Source organism: Bufo bufo, chromosome 6 (genome assembly GCF_905171765.1).
Source record: "Bufo bufo chromosome 6, aBufBuf1.1, whole genome shotgun sequence".
In the NCBI taxonomy this organism is placed as follows: Eukaryota; Metazoa; Chordata; class Amphibia; order Anura; family Bufonidae; genus Bufo; species Bufo bufo.
The window spans coordinates 426,240,023-426,263,782 of record NC_053394.1 but is presented as its reverse complement, the minus strand read 5'-3'; the positions used below and the strand labels follow the sequence as shown (position 1 = coordinate 426,263,782).

The 23,760-nt window shown below is 44.4% G+C and overlaps 1 long non-coding RNA gene across 1 annotated transcript; it reads left to right on the top strand.

Annotated features, from left to right (window-relative positions):
• Positions 1 to 262: 262 nt before the first annotated feature.
• Positions 263 to 23,057, top strand: LOC121005319. Its single transcript, XR_005779913.1, has 3 exons — positions 263 to 433; positions 10,842 to 10,845; positions 23,047 to 23,057. It is a non-coding gene; the product is annotated as an uncharacterized LOC121005319 (long non-coding RNA).
• Positions 23,058 to 23,760: the final 703 nt, after the last annotated feature.

The window sequence follows — 23,760 nt, the reverse complement described above, 5'->3', positions numbered from 1 at the left end:
AATACTTTCAGGTTTAAACTTTTGGCATTTATATAATTGAAGAACATTTTACGGTTAGTTTTACTCTGGCAATAAATCTCTCTGTCTCTAGCTTGGCTACTTTTATCTGTCTTTTACATATAGTTTTTTTCCTTATAGTATTTCAATGCTTTCTTACTAACTTCCTGTTTTAGTCATTTAAATGCTTTCTTTTTTGTCATTTATTGCTCCCTTTACATTTCTATTTATCCACATTGGATTTTTCTTTATCATAGAGATTATACACAGTCAAGCCACATTATTCTGACCAGCAGTTAATATCCAGAGTAACCGCCATGTGCAGCACAGACCGCAGCTAGATGGGCTGAGAGTGACTCAGTAAGGTCCTGGTAGGTTATCACAGGCATCTGGAGCCATGCTGCCTGCAGGGCATCCTACAGCTGCTGGAGGGGGAGTGGGGGAAGATCTATACAGCGAACACGGCGATCAAGGTAGTCCCACAGATGCTCAATTGTTTTCAAGTCTTGGGAATTAGGGGGCTAGAGTAGTAGTTGGAAGTCTTGGTCATGCTCTTCCAACCAATATTGTAAATTTCTAGCCGTGTGACATGTCACATTGTCTTGCTGGCAGATCCCATCCGCCCAAGGGAAGACAATCGGCCTGTATGGGTGTACGTGATCTGCAAGGATGGATTAATACCCAAATCGGTTGAGAGTGACTTCCACATGGATGAGTGGCCCAGAGAATGCCACAAACACCTTCCCCCAGACGCTGCCACCACCATCTTGTGTTCTTCCAGTAATGGTTGCAGGTTGTTTGTTCTCTGGTGTTTCCCATCTGACACGCCGACGTCCATCCATTCCATGAAGTAGAAAACGTGGCTCAATAGAGAAGACAACCCTTTGCCAATCAGCAGAGGTCCAATTTCAATCCTGAAGTGGAAATTGAAGCCTTTTCTGCCGATGCAGCTTCGTTATTAGAGGTGCAGTGACCGTTCGCCTGCTCCGGAGCCCCATACTCAGTAGGGTTCACGGAACTGTTGTGTTAGACCCACGTCTGGTAGCCCCCTGGTTCATTTTGGCAATGAGCTGCTCGACTGTAGAGTGTCGGTCTGCCCTAGCGCACCTTTGTAGCCGACATTCACCTCTCACGTCAATGTCACTGGTTGCTCCACAGTGTCCACCTCTCACACTGGTGCCATTTGTCCACTCACGATACACGTTCACCACAGCAGCATGAGAACAGTTCACACTGAGAAGTATCAAAAATACCGCCACCCTTGGCCTGAAACCCAATAATCATGCCTTGTTGCAAATCTGATAAATCGTCACTTTTACCCATGACAGCAACGAGGCATGTGCGAGCAGACAGCCCATCACACACCTGATATACACACCAAGCCAACACAGCACACGTGACTTCCTTCATGACCTACATGCTGCCAACTTCGAAAGTAGGAAGCAGTCATAATAATGTGACTCGAATGTGTATTACCAAGAAACAAAACAGGACGGCAGTGCACAACAGCCATTATTTTGGGGAAAATCCACGCCGACTGCCTTAGGCTACTTTCACATCTAAGTTTTTGCCTGATCTGGCAGGGATCAGCAAAAACGCTTCCATTTTGATAACACAACCGGCTACATCCGTTATGAATGGATCCGGTTGTAATATCTCGAAAATGAACAAGACGAATCCAGCACTACAACTATTGTCAGTCTTCTTTTGTTTCCAAGAAAACGGATCCGGCACCACTGACTTATATTGTGTTTCGTGCCAGATCTGTTTTGTTCCGCATCCCATGCCGGACAGAAAAACGTTGCTTGCAGAGGTTTTATGGGCGGCATGGGAACGCAACCAAACGGAACGAAATGCATTCTGGTGCCTTCTGTTCAGTTCAGTTTTGTCCCCATTGACAATGAATGGGGACAAAACTAAAGCATTTTCCTCCGGTATTGAGATCCTATGACAGCTCTCAATAACGGAAAGGAAAAACGCAAGTGTGAAAGTAGCACAACAGCAACATAAAATACTGTAACTTCAGGCATAGTTTACACATACGTAGCCAGGGGCTAAAATGAAGAAGTAAGCAAATGCTGCGTGGTTGCCATCGTTTCTAGCAATTAAAACCCATCAGGGCCATAATTTCTGCTCGGTTTAGCAGAATTGATTATCTTTTATCTTTACATACTGGAGAGGAGATGGCTGGTAAACTTTATATTACTGAGAACCAATCCTCAGTCAAGGTTATATAGATATGAAGTGCCTTTGGGAAAGTTTTACAGCTCAGTTCCTGCGAGATAAGACAATCTGGAGTGATCAAGGAGCCGCTGCACACACTCCAGTAATTGCTACCCTTCCTTGGGCAAGCCAGAGCAAACAAACTGTTCCAAAGACATTTATTTCTGTTTAGGAGATAAGACTTCACAATACAGAAGCCTGAGCAATGAAAGGTAATGCTCTGCATGCAGAACATCTTCCCTTCGATGTCGTAAGTGTAAGTGTAAATTTGGTGTCATGGCATCCATAATGTGTCATCCCACTGTCACTTTCGTTTGCAGTGTTGTCGTGAACGAGAAACCTGGAATGCTACAGACTGGAACCATATTATCTTTAGCAATGAATCAAGGTTCTGTTTGGGATCCATTAATGGTCAGGTTCGAGTATGGAGGCCTCCTGGAAAGCACTTCAATCCTTTCTTTGCTGTGGAAGGACACACTGCCCAAACTGCTGGTGTAATGATATGGGGAGCCATTGTAGTGTTCCACTGGGCAAAGGTGGACACTACACAAGGGTCAATTGGTGTGCGCGTCACTCCTACTCACAAGGGACAGTAATGTTATATTTAAGTGTGCATTCAATGTATTTTCTAATGTGTTTTTATATGCAATGTTCACCTGTATGATGCAATAGCAGGCCTAGTTGGGTGCAGTTAGACATCCCATACACTAGAGGGAGATAGGGAGCCCCTAGTATAAAGGTCCAGGCCCAGACAGGGAGAGGGCGTTCAGAGTCAGGAGTCTGCAGAGACAAGTTAGAAGGCACCAGCCAGTGATATGCTGAGGGCCTCCTCCTGACATGCAGCTAGACAGCCCAGGCTTCTAGTTGTTACCAGGGGGCTAGTAGAGGGATCCTAGCCTACCTGCGGATCAAGTGAGCCTCAGTTAGCTCAGAAGATTACCCCAGTAGTAGGAATGGACCTCCTGGGAGAAACCTGCAGCTTCCCAACCAAGCAAGGATAATACAAGTCAGATAAGTAACCTGATGGGCAGAGGATCTATAAAGTAAAGAGCAAGGGTCAATACTGGAGAGAGAATTTATATACCAAGGATTAAAGCCAGCATTTAGGCATCCGGGCCTTGGGATCCAGCCAGCTAGAATAGCTGAAGGGGATAGAGCAGCATTGCACTGCAAAGCATTAACCGTTGTGTCCTCCAAGTATCTTGCATGATTACTACCTGCCACCATCTAAAGTCTACCTGCTTGTGAAGTATTGTTCAAGGGACTGCATTATCATCACTATCAACTGTAACTGTATGTACAAAGTTGGACTGTGTTCACCAAGTAAAGAAACGTTTGGTTTATCCACTGAGTACTCAGTTATTCCTCCTATAAATCGGTGTGCCACCGTTACCGGCACTGGCGTCACGAATCCAAAAGGGACCTTGCCCCAGGCACTTAAAATACCTGTAACATCCAGGGCACCTCACACAACATCAGGCCTGGTCCCCACATACCGAGTGTGCCCCAGAGGAACTGTGTCTACCTCTCTTTCACTGCCGCATGCCTGCCCAGGGTTCTCCAATACAGTGAGCAACCCTCGATTGCCCATAACCGTGATCTCACTTCGCTATACCCTGCAGGTCTGGCGTGCTGCACCATTGCATAGAATAGTTGGTCACCCCTAGTAGTGATATGAGAGACACTAACAGCTCAGTGATATCTGCAGGACATCCTGCCGCCACATGTCTTCTTCTCGTGGCAGGGCTTCCACCTGGCAATTTTCAGCAGGATAATGCTCACGCACACACAGCAATGGTTTCCAAGGAATGTCTCCTCCAGATTACACTTGCTTGGCTCCCCGGTCGTCAGATTTATCACCAATAAATCATTTACAGGAGCGAATGGGACGCCAGCTTCACCAACCTACACATGTGCAGGATCTACAGGCCCAGCTTCAACATCTTAGGGCAAATGTGCCATAGGATACCATACAGAATCTGTATGCCTCCATGACCAACCGTATCTCATCTTGTATCCAGGCTAGAGGCCGTATCTTATCTTGTATCCAGGCTAGAGGCCGTATCTCATCTTGTATCCAGGCCAGAGGCCGTATCTCATCTTGTATCCGGGCTAGCGGCCATATTTCTGCTGGTATCCAGGCTAGAGGCTATATCTCATCTTGTATCCAGGCTACAGGCCGTATCTCATCTGGTATTTAGGCTACAGGTTGTATCTCATCTTGTATCCAGGCTAGAGGTCGTATATCATCTGGTATCCAGGCAACAGGTCGTATCTCATCTGGTATCCAGGCAACAGGTCGTATATCATCTGGTATCCAGGCTACAGGTCGTATCTCATCTTGTATCCAGGCTAGAGGTTGTATATCATTTGGTGTCCAGGCTACAGGTCGTATCTCATCTGGTATCCGAGCTAGAGGTCGTATATCATCTTGTATCCAAGCTAGAGGCCGTATTTTATGTTGTATCCAAGCTAGAAGTCATATCTCATCTTGTTTCCAAGCTAGAGGCCGTATCTCATCTTGTATCCAGGTTACAGGCCATATTTCATCTTGTATCCAGCTTAGAAGCCATATCTCATCTTGTATCCAGGTAAGGGCTCTTTCACACCTGCGTTATTGTCTTCCGGCATAGAGTTCCGTCGTCGGGGCTCTATGCCGGAAGAATCCTGATCAGGATTATCCGAATGCATTCTGAATGGAGAGTAATCCGTTCAGGATGCATCAGGATGTCTTCAGTTCCGGTACGGAACGTTTGTTGGCCGGAGAAAATACCGCAGCATGCTGCGCTTTTTGCTCCGGCCAAAAATCCGGAACACTTGCCGCAAGGCCGGATCCGGAATTAATGCCCATTGGAAGGCATTGATCCGGATCCGGCCTTAAGCTAAACGTCGTTTCGGCGCATTGCCGGAGCCGACATTTAGCTTTTTCAGAGTGGTTACCATGGCTGCCGGGACGCTAAAGTCCTGACAGCCATGGTAAGTGTAGTGGGGAGCGGGGGAGCAGTATACTTACCGTCCGTGCGGCTCCCCGGGCGCTCCAGAGTGACGTCAGGGCGCCCCAAGCGCATGGATCACGTGATCCATGTGATCACGTCATCCATGCGCATGGGGCGCTCTGACGTCATTCTGGAGCGCCCCGGGAGCCGCACGGACTGTAAGTATACTGCTCCCCCGATCCCCGCTCCTACTATGGCAACCAGGACTTTAATAGCGTCCTGGGTGCCATAGTAACACTGAAAGCATTTGGAAGACGGTTCCGTCTTCAAATGCTTTCAGTACACTTGCGTTTTTCCGGATCCGGCAGGCACCTCCGGCAACGGAAGTGCATGCCGGATCCCAACAACGCAAGTGTGAAAGAGGCCTAAGAGGTGGCCCATCAGGGTCCTGGAATCCTGTGTTAATTCAAACTTTCCTACCATTTTGTTTCTACAAGTCCTATGCAGACTATACATCGCCATGGTAACAGACTACAAACAAACTCTGTGTAGTCTGATCCTGTAGTTGTTATACTTCCTTCTATCTGCACTTACTTCTGGCTAACATACCAAATGCATGTTAGCACAAAGAAGGGGACAAATGAAAGAAAATACAAGACTGCAAGGTTAAGCTACTCTGAATTTGTTTGCTGTCTTTAACCATGGAGACACATAGGTCTTCATAGGAGCTGTATAAACAAAACAGTAGGCTATTTTTAATTAAGAGCTATTGTAAAGTCACTTATTTTTTTTCATTTTGCACATCAAAGAAAAATTGGTTGCAAAGGTGAACATAGCCTTAGGAGGCTTATCCCTTCCTGGCCTATCATACTCTATCTTTGTGACAGCAAACCATTCCCCAGATGTAAAAATCCAAAACAATAAAAATAAAGTTTCCTTCTGTTATTCCTGTTTTACAAATGAACACCAGGGGAAACGAGTCCCCTACATTCGAAGCTCTTGAAAGGGTGGGTAATCATAGTGCAGTTCTCAATTCCTCAGAATCGAAGCGGAAAGAAAACAATAGAGATGGTCCCAGGGTCCCACAGAAAGGAACTATTAGTAATTAAGTTAATTGTCAATTTGGCTTCCTTACAAGGATGTAATCAAGATTCTTCTAGAACCACAAAGCTGTTTACTTGATGATGGGAACATACAGAAGGCCTTGCCATGTTCTTATTATCAAGGGTCACTAACAGTAAAATCCAATGAAATGCAGAATTTATGTGCCAGAATTGCATTCTGAGGTCTAAATATAATTTTAACACTTAACTTTCTGCATACTTATCTAATTATAGTTGTTTAATGGAAAGGGTATAATACGAGACACCCACCAGTGTATGAGGACAACTATCCCCTCATCGCCATTCCACATCAGGCTCAACATCAATGGAGGCAAGTTGGAAAAGGAGTCTTGTTGGAAAATAAGTCAACAGGACTATTAACCATGGCCATTTCAAAAGGATACCACCAAACTGCCCATCTTTTCTTAGTTTTTTAGCCATCATAGAAGCATTCACCCAGGCTATGAAAACTATGAGGATACAAATGTAAAATATTCAGACTTCTTCTAAACTAGGCCTCAAACACCCTCACGGGCCAAAGAGCAGTCAATTTACAATGAACTATTGATATAACTGAGGCAGCTATACTGTCAACTGATTGGAACTGAAGCTTATCAGTCCATTAGGACCTAAAAAATCTACACCTGATGTCTGGTCGAAAGAGAACATAGTCCAGGCAATATGGATATGTTTAGCTGTCTTCCTAGAGAAAAAAAGCTGCCGTGCCACCGATTGGAGGTCGCTGCCTTATAGTCAATGTCCAAGCCTGTAAACAGGCCTTGCAACGTGACTAAAGGATGGTAGCCAACCGAAAGCCTACTACAAAAGGAAAATTAAACCCAAGGCTCTTGGTTTGGCTAATGCCCTTAGTCATGTTGCAAGCCTGTTTAAAGGATTGGGCATTGACAATAGGGTAGCTATCTTTACTTGGAAGAGAGCTAATCTGCATATCTTTTTGCATGGCCTTAGAGACTACCTACACCAGTTCTGGTGCCATTCACAAGGAGAAATAGTACCGCCCTAGATCTGTAGGTAATAACTAGCCATTTACAAGACCTGTGTGCATAGTTAGCAAGACATAGCGCCCGAGGTCGCACTACGCTTTTTCCAGAAGAGTAAAAATACTCCTCTGACCATTTTGAGGAGTACGAAAGTTACGGTAATTAAAATACATAATACATAGGCCTGTACTCGCTCACATCTGCTGCGTATTTCACGTTTCCGCGTCACCTATGGGCTCCTGCGAGGTATAGGTCACATGACACAGGAACGTGAAATAATCGGTGAAAAATAGCTCTTTAGGGGGATGTAATACCCCGAAACGCGCTGGGTCTGCGATACCAATAAAGGATTATACCATAAGTACCAGATGTGGAACTGCCGTTCTTCCTAAGACACTACAAGCGATCCAGGCGAGGGAGGTTTGTTTTTGTGGGTGTCTTAAACTTATCCCACAAAACACCTCCATAGTGAAGTAAGTCTTTGTATGTATATATATATATATATATACACACACACATATATATCCTTGCTTCTTTCTGTTCCCACATGTCCTTCACGGATTATCAACATTGTACACTCTATTTAGTTGGTGCCTATATCGTGTTTTTTTTCTTTTTCTTCCCTGAAATACTAGTGGGGTGACAGGAGGAGGGGGGAGCAGAGAACTGGGAGACTGGACTGAACCATGTTTGGGGGAGGGGGGATCACTTACTTGAAGACTGACAGGCCGGGCTTTTCACTGCCACAAGACGGCCGGGGGAGATGGGGAGGTCACAGTCCCGGGGGCAGCTCTTCTCTCAGACCAGTCACATGAGTCCGCGGCTCCTTATCTCTTCAGCGGCCCTGTCATGTTTGCCAGGGTCCTTGGGCAGCGCGACTCGCTCTCCTTACTACACCCGGTAGCCGGCCCCTCCTCTTTCCAGCTCCCGTTGGCTTCCCCTGTCTGACCCGACCTGTATCGCTCTGGCGCGCCAATACCCAACCCTTGCTGTAAGGAGCTTTGTTATTGGTTATTTCATGCACAGGCAGCATCGCTGCGCTGCCTGTGCCGTTTACAACGCTCACTGCGCTGATGAATGTGGGGCAAAAGTCGAAGGTGTATTGGTATGCCTTTGACTTTTTCCAGGGAGTGAAATCACCTATACAGGCGTTATTGCGACCTCTGCACAGCGTGGATTTTTACCGTTAGATGGGTCCCACCATCACTATGATTTCCAAATAATCTATGGTCAGGACCTGCGCTGCAAGTGCACTGCAAGTTTTATCTCCAATAACTATAGGGTAAATTGCATAGAGGAGCCTAGAAACAGCCTCTTTCCATGCGATATGACTACATCAGGCCGCTCGCTGTTCTCACTGCCGAGTTTATGACACCCTGCTGTCCTTTGATGTCAGAGCTCCATAACATGAGCCAAACATTAATAGCATATAATTATGCAGATCACAACACGGCTGCCTTCTGAGCATTGTTCTTTGATGGAATTGTCTCCGAACATGCCATAGAGGTCTGCCACTCGAGGGCTTAGCACCGCCAGATAGGGATCAGTGGTGGCTCTTGATGTACATGGCTGATGTAAAACACGCTCTTCGGGGACCCGTGCTGAGGGGGTCATTAGTCGCAGACCGCATTAGGGAACCTTGACATTTACTGCTATCTGATCGGCTGCAGGCAACGCAGCTTGCAACTTGCTGCAGTATCTTCTCACAAACCACGGCACGGTGCACCGGCTCCTGCACTACTTACACACAGGGAAAAATTAAAGCTGGTTTGTAACAGGCTTTTACATGAAGCAGCTGTATGTAAGTATCTAGAAGAGGCCACTTGTTAATTACAGCGATCTGGAGAGCCTCACAAATACTATCCGCTGTTAGCGCTTTCCGTTGCAGTCTACACTGACGTTTCTCTTACAGCTCTGCTGCATGCCTATTCACAATTCCATTACCTATTTGCAGATATGAGTGACTCTTATGATTAAATGACACCAGGCAATTGTCAGGCCGATCATCGTTAACAAGCGCTTGTAGGAATAATGCTGCCGATTACCCAAAGAACGATCAACGAGCTCGTTCATCGGGCAATCACAATTTTTCAGCAGGTTTGTAAATCAACATTTGCCGGTGGCAGGTGGTGCTGTGTAATCACGATCTGCTGCCGGCAAATAGTCAGTATGGGGACGAGTTATGGCATTAGTGATCGGTCCTCCCAATACTCTGGAGGAGATCACTCCATGTAATAGCAGCTATCTCCTCCACTGTTGAGCAGGGGATTCCTGGGAAGGAACGATTCCCTCCCGACAATCACCTGCCTGATCACGTAATGTAATACAGCCCTTAGATTTATCGACAAGAGATTTCTGAATGTTTCAACTCTAATGCAACCTGTCAGCTGGATATTTCCACCCCAAACCACCAAGAGAACCTCACCATTCTGCTCTTCTGATATTAATGGCCTTAGGAGGTGCCCTACTTCGCCAAAAAAAATTATCTATGTAAATCACCAACTGATTAGTTTGTACTATGAGGTGAAGACGTTTTGTCAAGCTTGTCCAGCCCAAATCCTGCCCCATCAGTCTTCATTGAAATCCCTGAGGACAGGGAACGTCATGAGTAGTCCTCCTAGTACTCTATGCATGTTTGGAGCATGAGCAGTGAAGCAGGGTTTTTTATTTTTTATATTCAATTTATTTATTTCGTTTTATAACACAAGATGACAGAGAAGAAATTTGACAGTACAGAGTCCAAATGCATCAATACAAATTCTGCCAACATGGCAGACATAATACCTTATGTATCACATTATGTAAATAATGGAATAAAAAATCCAGTACATCCAGTCTATAATCATATTAGAACATTAGCAGATCTTCCTGTTCTCTTCCATGTTGCATTAAACTCGTTCTCCCACTGTCAATCCAAACTTATCACCCCTATAACCCCCCCCCCCCCAAGGTGGTTGTCTCGGTGGTCATTGCCATTGGTCGTCCCAATCTCTCCCTCCCGCCCACCCAACAGCGAGGGCAATCATGCAGAGGCTGCAGCGTATTCCTCATATCTCTCGGTCTTTACCAGAAGGTTTTTCCATTCCCGTATGCTAGGTGCTGTTTTTGTTCCCCATTCTCTTTCGATAATAACTTTTGCCACAATTAAACCTCTTGTCCAAAACTTTTTTTTTTCTTCTTTTCCCTAATTGATAATGTAGAACATCCTAGAACAGCCACTTCCGGCTTTTATGGGAGGAATACTAGGGACTCTGCACTTAGGGAACTATAAACCCCTCGCCAGTAAGATTGTATACTCGGACAGGACCATATCATATCAATCAAATATATCCTGTGTATAATATTGAAATAAATAATCCTAAAATTGTCTTTGTCTTTTTTATATTTCTATATATATTGCCCCATTCAATTGTGTTTGATCCTACACTTACCTAAAAAATTATTAGGAACACCTGTTCTATTTCTCATTAATGCAATTTTCTAGTCAACCAATCACATGGCAGTTGCTTCAATGCATTTAGGGGGGTGCTCCTGGTCAAGACAATCTCCTGAACTCCAAACTGAATGTCAGAATGGGAAAGAAAGGTGATTTAAGCAATTTTGAGCGTGGCATGGTTGTTGGTGCCAGACGGGCCGGTCTGAGTATTTCACAATCTGCTCAGTTACTGGGATTTTCACGCACAACCATTTCTAGGGTTTACAAAGAATGTTGTGAAAAGGGAAAAACATCCAGTATGCGGCAGTCCTGTGGGCAAAAATGCCTTGTGGATGCTAGAGGTCAGAGGAGAATGGGCCGACTGATTCAAGCTGATAGAAGAGCAACGTTGACTGAAATCCCCACTCGTTACAACCGAGGTATGCAGCAAAGCATTTGTGAAGCCACAACACGCACAACCTTGAGGCAGATGGGCTACAACAGCAGAAGACCCCACCGGGTACCACTCATCTCCACTACAAATAGGAAAAAGAGGCTACAATTTGCACGAGCTCACCAAAATTGGACTGTTGAAGACTGGAAAAATGTTGCCTGGTCTGATGAGTCTCGATTTCTGTTGAGACATTCAAATGGTAGAGTCCGAATTTGGCGTAAACAGAATGAGAACATGTATCCATCATGCCTTGTTACCACTGTGCAGGCTGGTGGTGGTGGTGTAATGGTGTGGGGGATGTTTTCTGGGCACACTTTAGGCCCCTTAGTGCCAATTGGGCATCGTTTAAATGCCACGGGCTACCTGAGCATTGTTTCTGACCATGCCAATCCCTTCAGGACCACCATGTACCCATTCTCTGATGGCTACTTCCAGCAGGATAATGCACCATGTCACAAAGCTCGAATCATTTCAAATTGGTTTCTTGAACATGACAATGAGTTCACTGTACTAAAATGGCCCCACAGTCACCAGATCTCAACCCAATAGAGCATCTTTGGGATGTGGTGGAACGGGATCTTCGTGCCCTGGATGTGCATCCCTCAAATCTCCATCAACTGCAAGATGCTATCCTATCAATATGGGCCAACATTTCTAAAGAATGCTATCAGCACCTTGTTGAATCAATGCCACGTAGAATTAAGGCAGTTCTGAAGGCAAAACGGGGTCCAACACCGTATTAGTATGGTGTTCCTAATAATTCTTTAGGTGAGTGTATATACTTTGCCCATTTTTCTTCACTATTAAACTTTAGTGTTCTCCCCAATCCCTTTCTTATTAACCTGTGCACCTGAGAAATGGTCACCTTTGTTGTCACGTGTTTACTACAGAAATCGGTAAATTCGTGATTTATTGTGATAAAATAATCCCTATTTTGTGTAACTTCAAAAGCGTGTTTTGATTGATAGTACCGATATTGACTCATTAAGTCTATACTAATTCTGGGGCATAATTCTTTAGTGTTCTTATTATCCCGTTCTTAACTAATTGTGAAGCATAGATAATGCCGTGGTTTATCCAATATCTAAAATCCGTAATTGATTGGAATTCTACAATGTTGCTATTGCCCCACAAAGGTGAAAAATTGAAAGTGTTAGAAATTCCCAATTTTTTTAAATCTTTCCCCAAGACAAATCCTCCATTCGACAAATTGGGCATTTTTTACCTTTATTTTTAAAGTAATCCAATAAACTGAATATACCGAATTTAGGGCCATTAAAGCCCCATTCCAAAATTTATTTTAGATTATTTCCCCCTGACTTTATCCACTGAACTTGAGCGGACAAATAATATCCCTGAAAAAAAGGAACCGATAACCCTCCGTCCTCTTCCGCCAACCAGAGATATTTTTGCTTAATTTTTACCCTTTTTCTTTCCCAGATTAAGTCGTTCAGCAATCGTTCCAAATGGTTGAAGAAATAATCCTCTATCCAGACTGGACATGATGCCAAAATATACAGTGTAGTAGGGTTTACCTAGTCAATAATGGAACACGCACAGTGTGCCAAACTAGGGAAGGTACAAGGAGTTGGGGGACAATATCCAGCTGACAGGTTTCCTTTAACGGCAAAGCAGTGCAGCTAGGCTTAAAGTGCAACTGCCATTCTTTTTTATTTTTGTAGTTAGCAGAAGGACCCGGCTTCGCACGGGTATATTTCATCTATTTCATTTAATGTTTGTGTGTCGTTAAAAGATATCGACAGTATCCTCCATAACAGTGACCTCTACAGCACCCCGCCCCTTTAACAGTGAACTCCACAGTCCCCCACCCCTTAACACTGATCCCCCCACAGTGCCCTGCCACTTTAAAATGGGACTCCACAGCAGCCCATCCCCTTAACTTTGACCTTCACAGCAGCACACCCCATTAACAGTGAGTTTCACAGCACCCCACTCCCTTGACAGTCACCTCTTCAGGGGCCCTCCCCCTTAACAGTGACCTCCACAATACCCTGCTCACTTAACAGTGACCTCCATAGTACCCCGCTCCCTTAACAGTGACCTCACAGTACCCTGCTGCTTTAACAGTGACCTCCACAGCAGTCTGCCCCCTTAACAGTAACATCCACAGTGAACGCCTCTTTAACAGTGACCTCCACAGCGCCCTGCCACTTTAAAAAGGACCTTTCACTAGAATAAAACATCTAAACTAACTATACAGACATGGAGAGCGGCGCCCAGGGATCCCCCTGCACTTACTGTTATCCCTGGACGCCGCTCCGTTCTCCCGTTATAGCCTCCGGTATCTTCATAGTTAGGCTCCACCCAGGGGAACCTGCCGGCGTCTCTTTCTCCCATGCTGTAGCGCTGGCCAATCGCAGCGCTCAGCTCATAGCCTGAGAGAGAAAAAAAAGCCTCTCAGGCTATGAGCTGAGCGCTGCGATTGGCCAGCGCTACAGCATAGGAGAAGGAGACTCCGGCAGATTCCCCTGGGTGGAGCCTAACTATGAAGATACCGGAGGCTATAACGGGAGAACGGAGCGGCGCCCGGGGATAACAGTAAGTGCAGGGGGATCCCTGGGCGCCGCTCTCCATATCTGTATAGTTAGTTTAGATGTTTTATTCTAGTGAAAGGTCCTCTTTAATGCTAGGGCTAAACGGCGACATGTCCCGCGACATTTTGTCTCAACAATTTTTATAATGATAGGCTATAGTGTCGCACTGCAACATGTGACATGCTACGACTGTGACACGACAGTTGCAAAAAATCTATCCAAGATGGATGTGGCAAAACCAACCTCGCCACTGGGTTTTGGAGAGGCCTGTTTATCAGCCTCTTGCCTCAGGATTATGGCCCATGTGTATCCTACAGTGCTGCATATCTGTCCTATGTCACAAGTCTTCATTCTGGTCCCCTAGGGGCGTGTACACCAGATGGGCTTGGTTGTTTTATACCTCCCTGTGGGCGGACCTGTATTTGCAAACAACTGTAATAAAAATCAGGCTATGTGTGCCAGCACCTCAGACCACTGCTTGACCCTCAACACGGAGCCTTGTCTCGATATTGGGGGGATCCGCTGTATGCTGTTAGAGACTGATTGCCAGGAGTGTGAGGTGATTCCTGTTCGTCTGCTGGCAGCTATTCGTGAGGTTCCAGTTTGGAGTGCTATTTTGTATCCAGTTCGGGAGTTTGGTGTTCTGCAGTAGCTGTGCCTGTCTCTCAGAAAAGGGGCATATCGCCTAAACTGATTTTAACCCCTTGTCTGCTGAAACGGTCCATTACAATGGATTTTTCTGCGACGGTCGCGCAGTATGTCACATGTCGCAGTGCAAAACCATAGACTATCATTATAAAAATTGTCGCGTGACATTGGTCCGACATCAATGTCGCGTGACACATGTAGCAGTGTAGACTTATTGTCGAGTAGCCCTAGCCTAAAGCTGACCTACAGCAGTGAAGAAAAATGGCTGGGTTGTTATGGAAACCTGGAGTAAAACTGTGTGTATTGTGACACAGTGAGGGGTTGTGTCTGGAAAGGCAGGTATTTTCCTCCCAGCATGTGCGGCTGGGCTGGTTTCCAGCCAGGTGAGGTCAAATATCCGACCGGAGTATAAGTGCCGGTCCAGGAATTGGCAGCACCTGGCTGTCCTTAAATAGGCAGCTGGGCTCAGCAGAGATGTTTCTGGGGTTTTTTGGGATCTGAGGCTTTGTGCTGTGCTGGAGGGCTGAGAGCTGCATGCTGGGGAAACAGGCCCCCTAAAGCCTGCTGTGGACTACTGGAGGCAGAACTGCCAGCAAGGTGACTTGTGTTATATGAAATTTCCATTGTGTGTGAATTAACACCAAGACTGCAAAGTTACATGCTGTTTTGTGCAGTTGCCTCAAGTGTGAATAAACACTGATGTTTTGAGTTAAGAACTTGTATTTTGCCTATGTACTGCGCCTGCTTACCCCATCTACCAGAGCGAAACCCCACAGTATGTAGAGACTAAGGGCCTGCGATCTTCTATAAGGGACATGTGACTGTGTGTATGGCAGTTGGGATATGAAGAGAAAGACTTGCAGACTTGTATTGGCTAATGCAGGTCATATTTTGGGAATATCTCAGGAACGGTACATCCTAGAGAGCCGTGACCCCCACAAGATTTCTTTCCAGGTAGCAAGGGATGTGTATACCAAGTTTTGTTGAAATCGATGGTTGCGTTTTTGAGTGATCACGGAACATACACACACACACATATATATATATCCTTCTTATATATATAAAAGATGTGTAGGGGCAGTGATACTGGCCATTTTTGTAATATACTTTAATTACTGAAATTGGCTATTTCTATTTAAAAAATAGCTCTAAAGTGGCCCATTTTGACCCTTAGCAACGCTCCTCTGTCTTCTGTTTACATAACACAGTCAGTGTGGAGCAAATCTCCACTGTTATGTAAACAGAGGACAGAGGAGCGTTGCTAAGGCTCAAAATGGGCCACTTTAGAGCTATTTTATCTATAAAAAATTGACGATTTCAGTAATTAAAATATATTACAAAAATGGTCAGCATCACTGTCTCTACACATTACTAAAATAAAAAAAAGAATGACAGTTACACTTTAAGCCGCCCATGCACATTCAAAAGCTGCCGGCTGAAGGACTGTTCGGTTGACAGCTTTCTCTCCCAACTCCCACATACACATATCTGCAACAACATGATGTGATTCATGTGCATAGGTGTACAGAACATAAAAGCCACTGATGCAATTTCTATGGAGAATCTTGAAATGCAGGCTCGGCTCAGGTCAGTGTCATCCTGTCTTCTCAACGAAGGGAACCTGCCTAAAACTCCTCTCTCCACAAACAGGGGGAAAGATGTGGATGAAACCAAGAGCATCACAGACAGATCACACTATATCTCCTTTCTTTTCAAGTAAAAAACACGCAGAAAATGAACATTGTGCTGGTACACATTTCATCCTATGTGTTTTCTATCTAACTGAACAAAGTATATTCCATCTGAGATAGGATTTGTTCCATAGGATTTTCTATACATACAGTTTTGTTCAAAATAATAGCAGTGTGAAAAGTGAATAAAGCTCAAAATCCTTCTAACAGCTTTTATTTCCATCCACACAAATGCATTGGGAACACTACACATTCTATTCCAAATCAAAACATGAAGAAAAATATATCAAATTTGTGTTGTTCCTCTAAATTTTTTTTAAGAAAAGTGAATATAAGACTTCAAAAAAATAGCAGTGTTTGTATTCTTCTTTACAAACATTCACTATATAAACTGAAAAATGTTTGAAGATTTTGCTTTCCTTTGAATCCCTTCACTAATATTTAGTTGTATAACCGCTGTTTCTGAGAACTGCTGGACGTCTGTGTTGCTCGGAGTCACCACCTTCTGGCCCCTGTGAACAGGTATTCCAGCCCAGGATGATTGGACTACATTCCACAGTTCTTCTCTATTTCTTGGTTTTGCCTCAGAAACTGTATTTTTGATGTCACCCCACAAGTTTTCTATTGGATTAAGATCCGGGGATTGGGCTGACCGCTCCATAACGCCAATCTTGTTGGTCTGGAACCAAGATGTTGCACGTTTACTGGTGTGTTTGGGGTCGTTGTCTTGTTGGAACAACCATTTCAAGGGCATTTCCTCTTCAGCATAAGGCAGCATGACCTCTTCAAGTATTCTGATGCATTCAGACTGATCCATGATCCCTGGTATGTGATAAATAGGCCCAACACCGTAGTATGAGAAACATCCCCATATCATGATGCTTGTCCACCATGCTTCACTGTCTTCACAGTGTTCTGGGGCTTGGATTCAGTGTTTGGGGGTCGTCTGAGAATCTGTCTCCGGCCACTAGACCTAAAAAGAACAATCTTACTTTCATCAGTCCACAAAATGTCTCTTTAGGCCGTCAATGTGCTCTTTGGCAAATTTTAACCTCTTCAGCACTTCTTTTTTTCCACAGTGGGACTTTGCGGGGGCTTCTTGCAGATAGCTTGGCTTCACATAGACGTCTTCTAATTGTAACAGGACTCACAGGTAACTTTAGACCTTCTTTGATCTTCCTGGAGCTGATTGTTGGCTGAGTCCTTGCCATTTTGACTATTCTTCTATCCATTCAAATGGTAATTTTTCGCTTTCTTCCACGTCTTTCAGGTTTTTGTTGCCATTTTAAAGCATTTGCGATCATTTTAGCCGAGCAGCCTATCATTTTCTGCACTTCTTTATATGTTTTTCCCCTCTGCAATCAACTTTTTAATCAAGGTACGCTGTTCTTCTGAACAATGTCTGGAACGACCCATTTTCCTCAGAATTTCAGAGAGAAATGCACTGTAACCAGCAGGTACAACATTCGCTGCCTTCCTTCCATAAATAAGGGCAATAATTGCCACCTGTTTTTCAAAGAATGAATGACCTCACTCGTTGAACTCCACACTGCTATTATTTTGAACATGTCCCTTTCAATAAGTGATTGAATTACAATCAGCAGCATGCACGTCATGACTGTTGGGTTTCTATTACTCTACTACACCTGCTAGTAAATTATTTGCCATGTAGAAATATCATTTCTACCAAAAACAGTGATTGATCAGGTTAGTGATGTCTGACTGCTATTATTTTGAACACAACTGTATATATTAACATTTTTTTCGTCTTCTCCAGTATGGTGCCCGAGCGTGCTTAGAATCTTTAGGTATGACTCTGCCTGTACGCCATCCAGTTTAAACCAGCACCCCCTCCTTAGCATGGGGCACCGATCTCAGAGCCAGTAGATCACACCAGCCACCAACATAGAGCTCTCTTCCTTTTGGCCTCTGATGAACCATATAGCGGGGAAAGGCACTGACACTTTGCAGACAATTTATGAAAAACTGGGGTTTTATGCCAGTCTATGATATCCCCGACGCAGTCAGAGGACACGCTCAATTTACGAGGCGGTGCATGCCTCATAATAACTTTGCGTAAACGGAAAGTGGCGAGGTCAGCATAGAAACACCACTTGTGCCTTGATTTAGGAGCGATGGCATTTTAAAGTTGCAAACCCAGAGTTTTTCCATTTTTTTATGTCAGAAAACTGGCGTAGGGGTGGATAAATCCCACTTTTGATATAGTCCTAGGTCAGGCTTTATACGATCGATACTGGCTGATCATCTGTAGAGAACAGGTTTATTCCAGCTTCTTCATAAAGTTCACCCTACTGTAGGGGCTACCAGGGGGTTGCAGATCTAGGATCTGCTGCAGGTCGCCTTTTTCAGGACAGATGCTCTGCTTTGTCTGTTTAGACATTAGTGGTGCAGCGACTTCCATGGTGACATAGCTTACTCTACATTTAGAACAAATTTACTTTGAGACTGTGTCTTTCGTTGGCATTAGTAACCTATTTCAGCAGATGACCCTTATTTTAGCATTTTTCTATATGTGCACCCTTGCGTCAGACTTTAGCTCAAGGTTTTAAACTGAAGTTAGATTTTAGGTCTGTTATATTCAGCGACATTCGTCCTTTGTTGCAGACTACTCTTAATTGGATTTCATGATTTGTGTCATTTGCTGCTGCGGGACACATAACCGCTTAGGCCGGTCTTTGGCTGCTGCGACGCTCATGTCCACATCCATGCCGGAAGTTTACAACTGAGAAACGAAACGCAGTGAAGACAGCAGTGGACTCTTGGAACCGGAACCGAGCATCGGAAAGAAGATAAGTATGCTTCCCTCGACAGAAGCCCGCTGGATGGGAGGCAGGTATTTAAAAAAATACAAATCAAAAATAAGAGCAGATACCCTTTCAGTTGTAGGGTCACGTTTAGTACCTCGTTACGCTTTAGTGTAAAGGCAACACCTCGTATTCTATCAACGAAAGAGGCAGGGTCATAATCCACAATTTGGAGCTTGAAAGTAAACCTGTCATCAACTTTATGCTAATCTTACTGAGGGCAGCATAAAATAGTGACAGAAATGCTGATTTCAGCGGTGTGTCACTCATGAGCGAAAAGTAAGTGGTTGCGGAGAGCCAGCATCATAATCATTGCAGCACAGGGCTCGAAAAGAGTCAAATCTACCTGAGAAGAGTCCTGGTTATTCCTAATCTCCTGCTCTCTCGCCCATCTGCTGATGATTGGCAGTTCTCTCCTAGACAGAAAGGGAGAAAACTAGGTAGAAGACTGTCAGTCATCAGCAGGTGGGCAGGGAGAGCAGGAGATTATGAGTAACCATGACTCTTCTCAGGTGGCCGTGACTCTTTTCCAGGACTAGTCTACAATGATTGTGATGTTGGTTCTCGGCAACCACTTACTTTTAACTTTTAAGTGACAGACCGCTGAAATCAACTCACCTGTCTCTACTTTATTCTGCCGTTAGTATGGGCAGCACACAGTTCATGACATAAGGCACAAAAATGCTGGCAAACAGTGGTTCTGAAATTTACAATGAAAATCTCGACATGTCCTACGTGTCACCGTCAGTTCTGTGAGAAGGTCTGACAGACGTTCTACTCTACCTCTTGTATGACGTTTTTTGTTTTGGTTTCACTTTGTCATCTCCTTTCCTTCTGCCAGGTGTCACTTATTTAGACTAATCGTCTTCCTTTATATTCCCTCCCATACTGCCTCACTTTGCGGTTTATACTACTTCCTGGATGAAGTGTTCACTACTGGAGGCTGCTGCTGCTGTTTGCTCAGATCAGTCTTTTCCTTTATTGTGTTTCCTTGCTGGCTTGATTCTAGGTGACCCTGACTCCGTCCGTATTAAGTGCAGGGAGACGGTGGTCGTGTCCCCTCACTATTATAGGGTTTTCAGGTGTCACACAGTCTTAGATACGTGGGCATGCAATCGTCTACCATTGAGACCCTTGCATGTGCATAGCAGTCAGGGAGAGCTCTTAGGGTTTTAAAGGGCTCACCTATATGCTCCTTAGTTTGGGATCAAGCCAGTCGGTCGTTTATTTATAAGTTCCAGCTATCAGCAAATTCATCCGTGACACTACGGAAACTTTACATGCAATCAGACAAAATCTATTATTCCTTGCTGATGATCTAAGGGTGCAAATGTAAATAACGGATTACATCTGTAACCTTATCTACATATCTTTTTAATGATGGGATTCGTCTCATCATCCATACATCCTCCCCCATTCTATGCTACACTGGAGAATGTAAATTTTGCTATTTTCCTAATGATGAGACGACATGTGAGACATTTCAGATGCTTGGGTACCCTCTGCAGAGTAAAAGAGGAAGATGTCTTATTTCCCATGAAATAAATTCAAGAACCGCGATGAATAGACTCCATTATGGAGAGTCATCAAAGGCGTTATAGTGGGTGATTTCACACTGCATTAGGAAGGGGAGTTGCCTGGGTCAAGCCTTGCACACCGCTCGCACTGAAAGCATATCTGTTTATGCGTGGACCCTAATGTATGTCTCTGTATTCATGTAGAAACCGCCCAAGTGTCCCTCTTCTTGGGTTGCTGTGCTAATGTTGCATCCTTAAGTTTCTTCTCCCCAATATTTCCTTGTATGGGGTTTATCATTATGGTTTTCATCTGTTCCAAAAATCTCATATGCGTTTTTTACCTATATTTTGCAATATGGAAACCTCCTGCAGACAAAACCTGGTCGGTCACATCAGTCTCTGTCCACAGTTGGGATGGAAGAACATAAAATTCAATGTAAATGTTGCAAGAATGACCTGCACTGATCACTAGTAAAATGTGGTCCAATTACATGAGTCACGACTATAGACAAACACGATCTAAGAAAACTAATAACACACACACACTTGTTCGTGTCTGTATTGTGTACACTGAGCAGGGAGAAAAAGTAAGTGAACTTCTTCAGGAGCTAGGTTTATTTATTATATGCACTTATATACATATAGCGCTACTATATTCCATTAGCATCAGGCTGTCCCCAATGGGGCTCACAATCTAAGTTCCCTATAAGTATGATTTTGGAGTGTGGGAGGAAACCGGAGTACCAGGAGGAAACCCACTCAAACACGGGTACAACATACAAACTCCATGCATATGTTGCCCTTGGTCGGATTCTAACCTAGGACCCCAGCGCAACAGTGCTAACCACTGAACCACTGTGCTGCCCCTAAGTGGCAAAAGGAGTTTCAATTACAGATTTAAGATTGGAAGTGTGGGTTTCACACAAGCATTAAATAAAGGCACACAAAGCCTGGTTACTGACAAATCTGTTCTCCTCAAAAAATTATAGTGTAAACCATGTCTCAAAGCAGACAACTTTCAGAAGACCATACTGTAAAGCTGTGGTGGCCACATGTGGCTCATGGGTCACTTTTATGTGCCTGCTGATAACCCAGAATGATGATAAACATAGAGAGACTCCCAGTTTCGTCCAGGAATGTCATACATCCAACTTTATCGATCAATCATAAATCGTATCTGCCAGGGGAAGTGCCGCAACTGGTAATCTATAAAGGTGGCCATACATGCCTTGTCATTTAGCAGCTATTCCTCCCGATATACCTATATCAAGGGCGTAGCTATTAGGGGGTGCAGAGGTAGCAGTAGGGGGCCCAACGACCCTACAGACACATAAGAAGACACTGGTATTATAGAAAGTGCATGATGGTCAAGTTACACCTCTGACTGGAAGGAAGGGGTTAGGTCATGGGGGGTTGCAGTTTTAATTTTTGCCTCAGGCAGCACGAAAGCTATGCTCCCCTGCCCCTGGCCACAAAGCACGGAGGGAAAGGGGGCACAAGCTTAACTCTTGCACAAGGACCCATTATCCTTTAGCTATGCCCCTGACCTATATGCTGGACTCAACCAAACAGCCAGATGTTTTCAATGTTGAGAGGACAATGAAGGCCCCCACCCGGTTTTGGCCTTACCACCCAACAGTCTAAATCTCTACAAGGATGACACCATTGTCTAGATATTTAGTGTGGCGATAGTTTGCTGTAAGAATTATAATTTGGAACACTACAGGGACATCATTGCCCACATAAAAAGGACCCTACGAACATAAGAGGCACCAGAGCTACTACCATTGACATAACACTTCCATTTTATGGTGGAGGTGAAGTAGATGTCCATTATCTCATGTCTATGTCCAGCTCTAGGCTGGACCGGTCTGAGGGTAAATATTTAGTTGACTTTATAATTTACATAGATATTTATTGCATTTATTACCTACTTAACCCTTTCCGGTTAGAAAAAAAAATCCTCTAAATCACTTTTATACTTTCCATCCAGACAGCAGAGATGAAAAGTTCCTCGATCTGAAAGCTCCTGCATGGTTTCCACCCCAGTCCATGGCACTTAGCATCACAAAGCTTCGTCCCCGCCTCATGTAAACTCACATAAATAGCTCCATTACAATATTTCAGTCAAGCCTGGCATGTCTTCCTCTCATCATCAGAGGAGACTGCATGTCAATCCTTAAAGGACATGTCAATATTTTTTTTTTCGCATTATAATTCCTGCTTCTTACTCAATTTTGAGAACAGAGGGGGATGGGCTCAGCGCTGGATAGAATGAATAATTGGTGTGGCTAAGCTCAGACCCTACTTTCCAATGCAAATTGCAGCATCAATCCCATTCATGGTGGAAGAAAACCAAATTCTGGGAGATTTTATAGCCTTTTTTTCCCCCCTTTTCTCTTCGGAGTGAAAGCTTTTCAGGACAAAAATTCCAGGACAAAATTCCTTCATTTCGGCACTGTTGCATTTTTTTTCCTACTCCCCCCACCACTAAAATGGGTATTTAAAAAAAAGGGGGGGTCAGAGGTCGTCGAGGTCCCCACATCTGTGGCTTTATATAGGTCTCACCTCAGAAAAGGCTCAAAGTGTGTAGCGAGGCAAATCCTAATGTGTATTAGCAAGACAAAGGCTCGAGGAGAGAAGGCAAAGGAATGAGCCTTAATATAGTTAAGATTTATTAGGTCCATGGAGCTGGCCGACACCTCCCATTTTCCATACCATTTACCCACATCTAAAGGATGAGGCTTTGTCAGGGGTGGGGGGAAAGATGGTCACTTAGAATTAACCAGTAACAAATCTCTGGAAGATAAAGGAGGCGCAGACAGGAGCAGGACGTGGGGGAGAAAGTTCAGGATACTTTTACTGAGAAGCCCCAAGGTCCCCGCTCCATTCTCTGCTTGTGTATCAGGAGATATTATTTTCTAGTCTTCTTCTCTGTTCAATGAGGCTTTTGATGTTTAACCTTAGAAGTGCTGGAGAGACCAGGAAGCACTAAATCAATAGGATAATAGATCAGAGACTACAAGTGCACAATATACGTTAGATAGATAGATATAAAGACATCTTCCCCTCTTCTGGGAAGGCTTTCTACAAAATTTGGGATCGTGTCCGTGGGAATTTTTGCCCAATCATCCAGAAGATCATTCGTGATGTCAGACACTGATGCTGGAGGAGAGAGGCCTGGCTCGCAATCTCCATTATAGCTCATCCCAAAGGTGTTGGATGGGGTTGAGGTCAGGACTCTGTGTGGCCAGGCCATTTCTTCCACACCAACCTCACCCATCCATGCCTTTATGGACCTTGCTTTGTGAGCTGGGGCACAGTCATGCCAGAACAGTGAAAGGGTCTTCACCAAACTGTTCCCACAAGGTTGGAAGCATGCAATGGTCCACAAT